The 12,450-nt window shown below is 46.8% G+C and overlaps 1 protein-coding gene across 4 annotated transcripts in view; it reads right to left on the bottom strand.

Annotated features, from left to right (window-relative positions):
- Window positions 1-12,450, bottom strand: part of Arhgap10 (Rho GTPase activating protein 10) — a 279,570-nt gene that overhangs the window by 219,257 nt on the left and 47,863 nt on the right. The gene's annotated exons all lie outside the window — the stretch shown is intronic.

The raw sequence follows: 12,450 nt of genomic DNA, 5'->3' as shown, positions 1-12,450 counted from the left end.
ACACAAACTCCAGATTCTGCTTAACTACCAACAAAACCATGAGTCTAATCACTTAGCCTGACTAACTGCCAAGATTCCTTACCTAGAAGACAGGTAAGATTTCGTGAATACAGGAAAATAAGTTATAAATGTTCCTGGTGATTTTGTAATTGCTTTTAAAAATCCAGCATTACTAATGGAGCTGGAAAGATGGCTCCACAGTTAAGAATGCTTGTTCTGCAATCATGAGAAACTGAGTTCAGACCCACATAACAAGCTGAGCATCACCACAAATGCCTGTAGCACCAGATTCAAGGGCTCCAGTGAGACACAGGCGTTCTCTGCTTTGAAGGACTAGGAGGAAAGTGACACAGAGCAGCACACCCTGTGCATTCTTCTGGTCTTACAAGGGGTCTCTCTCTCTCTCTCTCTCTCTCTCTCTCTCTCTCTCTCTCTCTCTCTCTCTCTCTCTCTCTCTCAATAAATCCAACATTTATGACTAAATGATGAGGAGCACAGACTTTCTTTTCCTGAAAATCCCCACAAACACACTCTAGCCCTTGGGAAATGAAAGACAACAAAGGAGGATTCTGAAAGGTGGTCCAAAGCTGTAGGCACAGCACAACACAGCACACTTGACCAGCTCTACCATTTCCCACCCCAACAGCAGGAGGAGATCCAAGGCAGGTTTACCTGTAGCCCACATCAATCTCAAGCTCCCCTGGCAGCATCAGACCAAAGTGTACACCATCCAAGGAGGATGGATCTGAAATCCTGAGCAATTCAGGTTCAAAGTGCACACAATGGACCAGGCAGACCTAAGCAGCCCGTGGAACCACGATAAATAGCTTGACCGAGGAAACCCCCTTGGTACCAGGGGCCTGAGACTCCTTTCCTTTGCCCAGAAATATGAGGAAAACTATGGATGGATGCCACTAGAGAGATCCCATACCACTTCAACAATGACTCACAACTGCCCTAGGCCTCTCCAGGCACAGGATCAGGCCACAAGCAGGGAAGTCCCTGAGTCCCCACAGGCCTGACACTGCCTTTCCCTCCTGAGAAACAGCTTCACAGGCCAGTGGAGGGAAATCCCCTCAGCCCTCACAGCCAGCCCAGCAGGAAGCAATGAGACCAGAGCCCCAGGGACAGCTGATCAGTCAGACTCAAGTATTTTCCCAAAGGCTCCCTCAAAATTGAAACACCACTGGAGACACCACACACACACAAATCAGGATCTGTGAACTAAAATAAACTGGGCGATTGCCTGCTATAACTCAAGATCTGCACAGCACCCAGGGTATCTTCATAGGCAGTGTATCCAGGATACAACTGAAAATCAACCATCAGAAGAGCCAGGAAAGGCACCATCTGAATGAGAAAGCCAATCAGCAGGCACTAGCCCTGGAGCAAATCAAGTCTAAAATATTTTAAAGCAGCCACCATAACATGGCTTCAACAATCAAATATAGAAAATCTGTAGGAAAATTTTTTAAAAATCTCAGCAAAGAAGCAAAGCTTCTTTGAGCAGACTCACAAGGGCGACAGATGGCTGGACATATAGTGATCTTGCAGAGGGCATGAGTTTTTAAAAGCTGAAACAAGTAATGAATATAAATTCTATACCCAGCAAAACTATCCTTTGAGAGCAGTGGACAGACACTCTCAGAAAAGGAAAAACTAAAAATGTTGCTACCAAAATTAGAAAAAGAATTTCATATTTCAATAAACTTTTCTACATAGATGATCTCTTACTAAATTGACACGACACATACAAAATGCTTTGAATAATAAACAACATAAAACAGAGCTGCCGAAGGGTTGGTCCCTCATGAAAAAAACACAAAGGAAAATACATGTGCGAGCATGTGCGTGCACCAGCACACACACACACACACACACACACACACACACACACACACACACACACTCGCTCGCTCACTCACACACGGGCATGAGGGGAAGAGAGACAATAAGATGGATACCATAAGAGGTCTTTGTCACCAGACTTTGAAGAGATACAGCAGATCCTTGCTGGGAAATTCATAACTATCATAAATTTCACGGGTGACAGTTGTTTTGTGCCTCCAGGGATGAGAATGGTGTGATGTCCTGGTTTGTTTTCTGCTGCTGGGACAAGGACCACACAGCCAAACACGAGCTGGGGAGGAAGGGGTTTCTTCCAGCTGACAGTTACCGCAGGAACTTTGAGTGATGAACTGAAGCAGAGGTGAAGGAGAAGTGCTGCTCACTGGCTTGCTCCTCCCAGCTCACTCATTCTGCCGTCTAATGCACCCAGTAATCAACCGCAACAGTAGCATTGCCAAAGGCAGCTGGACCCTCCCGCAGCAGTCCATCTAAAAACTGCCCTACAGATTTGCCTACAGGCCAATCTAACGGATACATATTCTCTCTCTCTTCTTCTCCCTCTGCTCTCCTCCCCTCCTCCTATTTCTTCTCTCTCTCTCTCTCTCTCTCTCTCTCTCTCTCTTTTCTCTCTCTGATATATTTATTTATTATGGATACAAAGTTCTGCCTGCATGTATCCCTGCAGGCCAGAAGAGGGAGTCAGATCTCATTACAGATGGTTGTGAGCCACCATGTGCTGGGAATTGAACTCAGGACCTCTGGAAGAGCAGCCAATGCTCTTAACATCTGTGCCATCTCTCCATTTTCCCAACTGAAGTCCCCTCTTCCCAGATGACCCTGGCTTGTGTCAGGTTGATTTAAAAAAAAAAAAAACTCTAAACAGGACATATCACAGTGGGAACTCCTGGGGAGTGCAAAGTAAAGGGAATAATGGAAGACTTGACTTCCTTCCCCTTCCTCCTCCCTTTTCTTTTCTTTTCTTTTCTTTTCTTTTCTTTGGAGACAGGGTTTCTCTGTGTAGCCCTGGGTGACCTGGAACTCATTCTGTAGACCAGGCTGGCCTCAAACTCACAGAGATCCACCTGCCTCTGCCTACCCAGTGCTGGGATTAGATTGTGCCACTATTGCCCGGCCTACAAATTTTAAAGAGAAAACACACACACACACACACACACACACACACACACACACACACACACACACACACACGTTTTAGTAACTTTGGTGCTGCCGTACAAAACCAAAACAATGCCGAGGCCAGAAGAGCAGGGCGCTCATCCTGTCCATCTCGGTTCAGCATCTTAGAATCCCACAGTGCCAGGCTCCAGCTTCCGTGCTGAAAACACAGCACATGAGCAGGACACGAGAGAAAGCGCATGACATCATCAAGACATTCGGAGCACAATCCTGCAAAGACAAACCACGCAGCATGGGGAGACAAGAATGAGGTCTGCAAACCAGGACCGGAAAGGGATGCAAGTGCAGTGTTACAGTTAAATCTCACGTCTCTGAAAAGACTCCAGTAATGAAGGCTTGCTCGCTAATGCGTCAACCGTCAGCATTGTTGGGGCCTTTGGATATTAACAGATCATGAGCACTCTAAATTCATCGGTGGATCAATACATGGGCTAATTTGTAGTCGGATGGACTATTTATTAGAAGAGGGTGTCCAGTAGATTGCAGAAGGCCACTGGAGGCGTGGCTTTGAGAAGGTTCTGTCCCCGGCCTTCCCGCCCTCTCCGGCTTCCCCCCAGCCAATGTGAGGCAAGCAGCTCCCTTCACCACACACTTCACCAGGTGTCCTGCCTCAACGCCGACAATGAACCAAGGTCACAGAGACAGAAATCATGAGCCAAAATAAGCTTTTCTTCCTTCTAAATTATCTCTCGCGGGATTTTTGTAATAGAACACTAGCCCGTTCTATGCCTGTGCACATACTTTACCACAACACTGCTACACCACACGTGTTGGTCTCTGCCATGGATTACACACACTGAAAGGAACTGGTACGCCCAACTTCCTTTCTGTTGGACAGCACCAGTATAATTTCAACAAATATTGATAAAATTGATAACTTTTCTCTATTATATTCCTAGATCATTCCTCCTCTACAAGAAAAGGAAAACAGGCACACAAACAGCTCCACACACTCCACTTCTATGTGCAGCACACAGCAAATCAATCAGACCCTCTAGCATCGATCACATCACAAATGTCCATCAAAAGACTGTGAGTCCATCACATCGATCACATCACAAATGTCCATCAAAAGAGTGTGAGACTCCAACAGGTCCTCTCTGCTTGCCTGACATTCACTCAGTACCTCCAGACACCATGGTGAAAGATGCACACCCTGTCTTCAAGGATTCACCTTCCAGAAGTTGCTTTTGTAAATTCCTACACTGTAGGAATTCACAGAAAGGTGGATCTCAAAGTCAACGCCACCTGCCAGCAGGCCCGAAGCAGACGGACAGACCCCGCTGGCAAAGGGATGTGATTTTAATCCGCAACAGAGCTGAGATGTTTCTCACGGGAAGTTTTCTGGTAAATAGTGGGCTAGGTAGCTGTGGACACGTGGGATAAAAGGAGAAATGCAAGAACATAACACACTTTTGCAGAGTACTTTCAGAAGGTCAAGTACACAGCACATAAAATTTGTGAGCGCCAATATTGATCCCAAACTGCCACAATCATGGGGAGATTAAAGTCTGCCAGCTGCTGCACTACCCAGAACAGATTACAGACGATGGCACAGATGGTCAGAAACCTCAAGACATGCTCTAAATCTTGATTTTTTTTAATAGTGAAACATAAACAGTGATGTGGTGGAAACAACCTAACTGGCCATCAAAAGGAGTCTGCTTAAATAAGTACAGCGTTCCTGGATACTTGAAAGGACAGTGAAAATCACGCTGCCCAAAGCTCCTGCCGGCACTGCTATATCCATCACTAGCTTCACGGCTGTGTGTCGCAGGATCCTGGAAGGGTGAGGCACGGTCCCATGCTGTTCTTCCACCTGAGATGGTCCCAGCATCCAAGTCCCATGAGGAAGAGAAGAGAGTGCCACTTAGTGCAGCCCAGGTCCTAAGGGTCCCAAGTGGCCATGCCCCAGGGGCATGTACTTCAAGGTCACAGGCAGGTGTAACAGTTACCTGCTACCTCACTAGGGGCGGTGTGGTGGTATTGTGTTCCCCAAAATATTGTGTACCTTAATAAACTTATCTGGGGTCAGAGAACAAAAAAGCCACAAGATACTTAGGCTAGAAAATGTTAGCACACGCCTTTAATCCTAGCATTCCAGAGACAGAAATCCCTCTGGATCTCTGTGAGTTCAAGGCCGCATTGGAAATAGTCAGGCATGATGACTCACGCCTTTAATCCCAGAAAGCAGCCTTTAATCCCAGGGAGTGGTGGTAGAAAGCAGGAATGTTTATAAGGCGTGAGGACTAGAAACTAGAAGCATTTGGCTGGTTAGGCATTTGGCCTGGTTAAGCATTCAGGCTTTGGAGCAACACAGTTCAGCTGAGATTCATTCTGGATGAGGACTGAGAGGCTTCCAGTCTGAGGAAACAGGACCAGCTAAGAAGTTGGCCAGGTGAGGTTAGCTGTGGCTTGTTCTGTCTCTCTGACCATCCAGCATTTCACCCCAACAACTGGCCCCGGGTTTGATTTTATTAATAAGACTCTCTAAGATTCCTGCTACAGGGCGGTGCTTCAAGTGGGTAGAAGAGCTACCCACTACAGCTGTGAGCTATTCTGAACTCTCAGCCTCCATTCCATCACCTGTACACTGGGGATAACAACACAATAGGTTGAACAATCTACAACGACACACAGTAACAGAACAAACACACGGTAGCCATTACCATACTAATCACAGCATCTGTGATCACCCCAAGACCTTCAACAAGACTGACCCTGTTAATGTCCCCTCACAGAGAGAGGAGACAGGAAGGGTCATGAGACCCTCATCTGAGATTTCGGCCACTCAATCGGCTCTGCACTCACACCCCTCCTTATTGTAGGCCATGTGGTCCCAGAAGCACATGATCTGGGGAGGCGCGATCTCATGTAGGAATACAGAAAATTGACAGAAGAGTGGGCTCTTATCTGGGTAGCTATGGGGAAGCTGTCATTCATCCTGGAGTGAGACTTTCAATGATGGGAGTTGTTGGGGAGTGTCTTAGTTACGGTTTTATAGCCGTGAAGAGATCAGATGACTATGGCAACTCTTCTAAAGCAAACATTTAACTGAGGGAGCTGGCTTACAGTTCAGAGGTTCAGTCCATTATCATCAAGGTGGGGAGCGTGGTGGCCTGCAGGCACACATGGTGCCAGAGCTGAGAGTCCTCCGTCTTGCAGGCAACAGGAAGTCAACTGACCCACTGGGTGATATCCTGAGTATAAGAAACCCCAAAGCCCACCTCCACAGTAATACACGTCCTCCAACAAGGCCATACCCACTCCAACAAAGTCACACCTCCCAATAGTGCCACTCTATGAGATTTTGGGGCCAATTACATTCAAACTACCACATTCCACTCCCTGGCACCCATAAGCTTATAACAATACCATAATGCAAAATGCATTTAGTACAACTTCAAAAGACCCCATATGCTGTGGGATGGTCTGTATGGCAAATGTGTTGCTGATTAGTCAATAAATAAATCACTGATTGGCCAGTGGCCAGGCAGGAAGTATAGGTGGGACAAGGAGGAGAATAAAGCTGGGAAGTGGAAGGCTGAGTCAGAGAGACATTGCCAGCCGCCACGATGACAAACAGCATGTGAAGATGCTGGTAAGCCACGAGCCACGTGGCAAGGTATAGATTAATAGAAATGGATTAATTTAAGCTGTAAGAACAGTTAGCAAGAAGCCTGCCACGGCCATACAGTTTGTAACCAATATAAGTCTCTGGGTTTACTTGGTCGGGTCTGAGCGGCTGTGAGACTGGCAGGTGAGAGAGATTTGCCCTGACTGTGGGCCAGGCAGGAAAACTCTAGCTACACCCATAGTCTATCACAATCACAACAACGTTTAAAAGTCCAAAATTCGAAGTCTCTTTGAGATTCATTTCATACAATCTCTTAACTATAATCCCCCATAAAATCAAAATAAAAAAAAAGATCACATATTTCCAACATATAATGGCACAGGATATATATTACCATTCCAAAACATAGGGAAAGGAGCATAGTGAGAAATACTGGACCAAAGCAAGACTTAAAAACCAGCTGCACAAACTCCAAACTCTGCAGCTTTATGTCTGATGTCACCACGCTCTGCAGATCTCCAACTCTGTTCAGCTTTGTTCACTGCAGCACACTCTTTCTCTTGGGCTGGTTCCACTCCGTTAGTGGCTCTCCTCGGCAGGTATCCCACGACTCTGGCATCTCTAACATCTTTGGTTCTCCAAGTCAATCCAGGATTCCACTTCACAGCTTCACACAACGGGGTGTCCATTCAGGGACACCCCCGACACACGCCTGGCATCAGCAGCTTTATTCTGTAACTTTTTCCTTCTAACCTTAACTCTAAAGCCAAAGCTGCCAAGGTCTGCTGCTTGCTGGGGCTGGAACATGGCCCCCTTATTCAATGATATCTTCACCAGCTTTCTGTCCTTCATTGCCTAAGCTTGACTGTCCTGAAACTGGATCTGTAGACCAGGCTGGCCTCAAACTCAGAGATCCGCCAGCTTCTGGCTTCCCAGTGCCGGGATTAAAGGTGTGCACTAAACTTTCCCTTAGTTCCTTTCCACAAGTTGGAAACTTAGCTGGGTGGGATCCTGCCCTGAGGTCACCACTTCCTTTATTCCATCTCTTAATCTGTTTATCCCCTTGAACACAGGATTTGGCTCCATTCCACTTCCTAGTGCTCTTTGTCTCCTCAAAATTTTCATGTATAATTTACCCTGCTCAGCCTGCTCCTTTCATTATAAATCTTCATTAGAGTTACCAACTAAAAACCACATGAGAGTCTATACTAGGTTGTTTTAAGATTTCTTATGCAAAAAAAAAAAAAAGCCAGGCGGTGGTGGCACACACCTTTAATCCCAGCACTCGAGAGACAGAGACAGGTGGATCTCTGTGAGTTCGAGGCCAGCCTGGTTTACAGAGCGAGTTCCAGGACAGGCTCCAAAGCTACACAGAGAAACCCTGTCTGGAGGAGAAAAAAAAAAACAAAAAAACTCTTCTGCCAACGAATTAATCCAAAACTCTTTAGCCTCAGACAAACTCTTCAGACAAGGGCAAAAAGCAGCCACTTCACCAAAATATCACAAAAATGATCTCTAGGCAACATCCTAAAATTCTTCTCCTCTGAAACCTCTTGAATGAGCCCCACGACAGTTCAAACAACTCTCAGTACTTCGGACTTCCAAGCTCCTACTAGTACGGCCCATTAAGCAGCACTTAAAGCAACCCATTGCTTTCCTAAACCAAAGCCCAAATTCCTCCAGACAAACACATGGTCCAGGCATATCACAACAATTCTCCATTCCCTGGTACCAACTTCTGTCTTCGTTGGGGGTTTTATTGCTGTGAAGAGACCCCATGACCACGGCAACTCTTCTAAAGAAAACACTTAATTGGGGTGACTCGCTTACAGTTTCAGAGGTTCAGTCCATTATCATCATGATGGGGAACATGGGGAACATGGGGAGCAGGCAGATGTGGAGCTGGAGCTGAGAGTGCTGTGTCTTGTAGGAAACAGGAAACTGACTGACAGTCACTGAGGGAAGCTTGAACTAAAGAGACCTCAAAGCTCACCCTCACAGTGACACACTTCCTCCAATAAGGCCATGCCTCCTAATAGTGCCACTCCCTTTGGGGGCCATTTTCTTTAACCCTCCATGCTACTGTAAGTCAAAACTGGACTTGAGTGGAATCATTACTTCCGTCTGTTGCTAGTGCTCTATCTAGAGCAGAGGTTCTCAAACTGTGGGGTCATAACCCCTTTGGGGGTCAAACAACCTTTTCACAAGGGTCACATATCAGATATCCTGTATATCAGATATTTATATCATGATTATAATAGTAGCAGAGTTATAGTTCTAAAGTAGCAATGAAAATAATTTTATGGTTTGGGGCCAGCACAGCATGAGGAACTGTGTTCGAGGGTGGCAGCATTGGGAAGGTCGAGAACCACTGCTCTAGAGTGAGCAGTCATTTGTTCACGTCTCCCCAGGAACGTTAACTCATCGTGACCAAAGACTGTGTGCTGGGGCTGGAGAGGCGGCTCAGCAGTTAGTTAAGAGCGCTGACTGCAGAACTGGATCCCAGCACCACTTGGCAGTTACCGCCTGTAACTCCAGCCTGGGGGCCATGGCACTCACTTCGGGCCCCCATGGGCACCAGGCACGAATGTGACACACAGACACACGTGCAGGCAATACACCTGCGCGTGCACATAAGTAAATACAGATGTACTACACACTTCAAAGCACACCTGTTCTGGTTTTGCCTTGGGTTCAGGTTCTCTACGATGGATATGACTCGTAACAATCCACCCGGGTGTACACTTGTAGGTACATTTCTCTACGATGGATATGACTTGTAACAATCCACCCGGGTGTACACTTGTAGGTACATTTCTCTAGGATGGATATGACTCGTAACAATCCACCCGGGTGTACACTTGTAGGTACATTTCTCTAGGATGGATATGACTCGTAACAATCCACCCGGGTGTACACTTGTAGGTACATTTCTCTAGGATGGATATGACTCGTAACAATCCACCCGGGTGTACACTTGTAGGCACACTTTTCTAGGACCGTGAACAGCTCAGTAAGAAGCATTTTAAGCCGGGCGGTGGTGGCGCACGCCTTTAATCCCAGCACTCGGGAGGCAGAGCCAGGCGGATCTCTGTGAGTTCGAGGCCAGCCTGGGCTACCAAGTGAGTTCCAGGAAAGGCGCAAAGCTTCACAGAGAAACCCTGTCTCGAAAAAAAAAAAAAAAAAAAAAAAAAAAGAAGCATTTTAAGTAGGGGTAATTATAAGGTCTTCTGCATTCTGCATTGTATGAACTAAAATTAGGTTACAAGAATTAAGTCCACATTGAAGTTTTCCGCCTAATACACAAGTGGCTACATAGTTACCGTCAGGCCCTCTTTCAATCTGCCCTTCTGCAGCTTCAGGCAGTGTTCGCTGGTTGAAGCACCTTCCCAGGTGAAGCACAGCACAACCTCTGTAACAGCAAAGCCACTAGGGAAGTTGACTAGGACACTGACTTTACAACTTGCATCATGATTATGTCCCAGCCTGCCCTGCTGTACCCTCAAAGACTCAAGCACATGCTGGTCTTTGCATACTCCCAACATGGAACAGGAGATGCTCAGCAGTATCCCACCCTGCGCTTGCAGAATACGCTAACAGAATGACTGGAAAAGCCTTAGAACAAACACAATATCCTCAACCTTGCTGGCTAAGTGCTGGCAATTTGCTTCCCAGGTAAAATGCCAGTGTTCCTACCTGTTTCCTCATTCACTCAGTCTACACACACAGACACAAGGTTCCCGCACTCTGAGAGGCTCGCTGCTAAGGGGAAGACACTGCAGGTCTGGGTCACTCTAATGTATAACTCTGAAGGGGTAGATCCTGGACAACTGGAATGACATACCTATGAAACCTAAGCAGTAAGAGGGACTAACACTTAAAGCAAGAAGCCAACAGGGTGCTCGGGCAGTCTGTCCACAGACCATCGGCATCTCAGGCTAACGGACCACTGATGGGAGGGCCGCCTCCCTCTCGTGAGGGTCCCCCTCCCGCTCTTGTGAGGGCCCGCCTCCCTCTCATGAGGGCCCGCCTCCCTCGTGCACAAAGGCCCACTCCTATAGACAGTGGAGTTAGGACTCAGAGCTCATCTCCTAGACTGTCAGACTCTAGAAATGTATCCTTTAAGATTTATTACTTTATAGTGTGTGTGTATGTATGTATGGAACTGAGTGTATTTCAGTGCACCACATGCATTCAGGTGCCCACAGAGACCAGAAGAGGGCTTCTGGTCCCCTAGACGGGAGTTATAGATCTTCTCTAGCCCTGTATGTGGTGGGAACTGAACCTAGGTCCTCTGGAAAAGCAGCCAGTGCCCTTAACCACTGAGCCATCTCTCCAGCTCCCCCTTGCTTTTTTTTTTTAAAAATAATCACAACTGCATATTCAAAATGATGTCTACTGTACAATATAGTTTAATATCATGGAAACCAAAACATCTTTTTTTTTTTTTTTTTTTTTTTTTGGTTTTTCAAGACAGGGTTTCTCTGTGTAGCTTTGCACCTTCCCTGGAACTCACTTGGTAGCCTAGGCTGACCTCGAACTCACAGAGATCCGCCTGGCTCTGCCTCCCGAGTGCTGGGATTAAAGGCGTGCACCACCATCTCGGGGGTTAAGAGCACTGGCTGTTCTTCCAGAGGACCTGGGGTCAATTCCCAGCACCCACATAGCAGCTTACAACTGCCCATGACTCCTGTTCCAGAGGACCTGACACCCTCACACAGACATCCATGGGGACAAAACATCTAAATTTTAAAAACGCCTTTGATCCAGACCCTCACAGCACTACCACAAGTTCACAATGCTTAACTGTCTGAACTCAAAATCTCTAACTAAAAAGCACACAAGTCAAACGCCCACCGAGAACAAAACAGACATTGCCAAAGAGCAGGGGGCTCCATGGACATTCTGAACTGAAGAAAGAGTCCTCTGAGAGAGAGTCTGAACTTAGAAGGGGACAGTCTCGAGGATCAAACATCAGCAAAGACTGGGAATACAAACCAGCTCACCTGACCATCCAACCAGTGTCCAGCTCTCTCCATAAACCCTGACAGCCGTCAGCAGCACGCAGCGTAAGTTCAGGTGAACCCTTACCACCTCGCACACCAGCTGGTACTGCCACTTTACCCACCGAAACCAAAATGTTTACTAGGGACATCACACACCTAAATTTAAGTACTCATTGGGAAGAAATTTTAAAACAAACTGCTCCCTTGCACACTGCTTAGGGGACTATAAATTAGTATGGGGTGGGGGGAGTTTAAACACCAGATCAGATACCTCATTGAGCACTCCCTGGTCAAGTAAAATGAGAGGCCATAAAGCAAGATTTGTGTGTGTGTGTGTGTGTATGCGTGCGCATGTGTAACATATATTAAATACACATCTACAATACACATTAATGTCCAGGACTAGGGCAATGGGTCCACAGCTTAGGGCACTTGCCACACAAACCTGAGGACCCAGAACACATGTAAAGCTAGATGCTGCAGCACACGTCTGTAATTCCAGGGATCCTGTAACAGATGGGAGGCAGCGAAGAGAGTGCCTCAGAAGGTCAAAGCCAGCCTGGAATATAAAGCATCGAGATACCTCCTCTCAAACAAGGCGCAGGGTGAAGCATGACACCTGAATACCTGAATTCACATGCATGCGCACGTGCACACACTCAGATTCTTTCAAAGGAATGTTCATCGGATAACTTTTCCTTCAACAGCTCCGCTGCTCACCCACAGTCAGCTGACAGCAGTATGCACACAGGAGAATGGTACACAGCACTGAAGTCAATGAGCCGCAGACAACGGGACAGCTGGGTTCATCACACTAACAGT

The sequence above is a fragment of the Peromyscus californicus genome, unplaced genomic scaffold (assembly GCF_007827085.1).
Source record: "Peromyscus californicus insignis strain IS unplaced genomic scaffold, ASM782708v3 Scaffold_8__1_contigs__length_139910024, whole genome shotgun sequence".
In the NCBI taxonomy this organism is placed as follows: domain Eukaryota; kingdom Metazoa; phylum Chordata; class Mammalia; order Rodentia; family Cricetidae; genus Peromyscus; species Peromyscus californicus.
The sequence above is the reverse complement of the archived record's forward strand: the minus strand, read 5'-3'. Positions and strand labels throughout refer to the sequence as shown.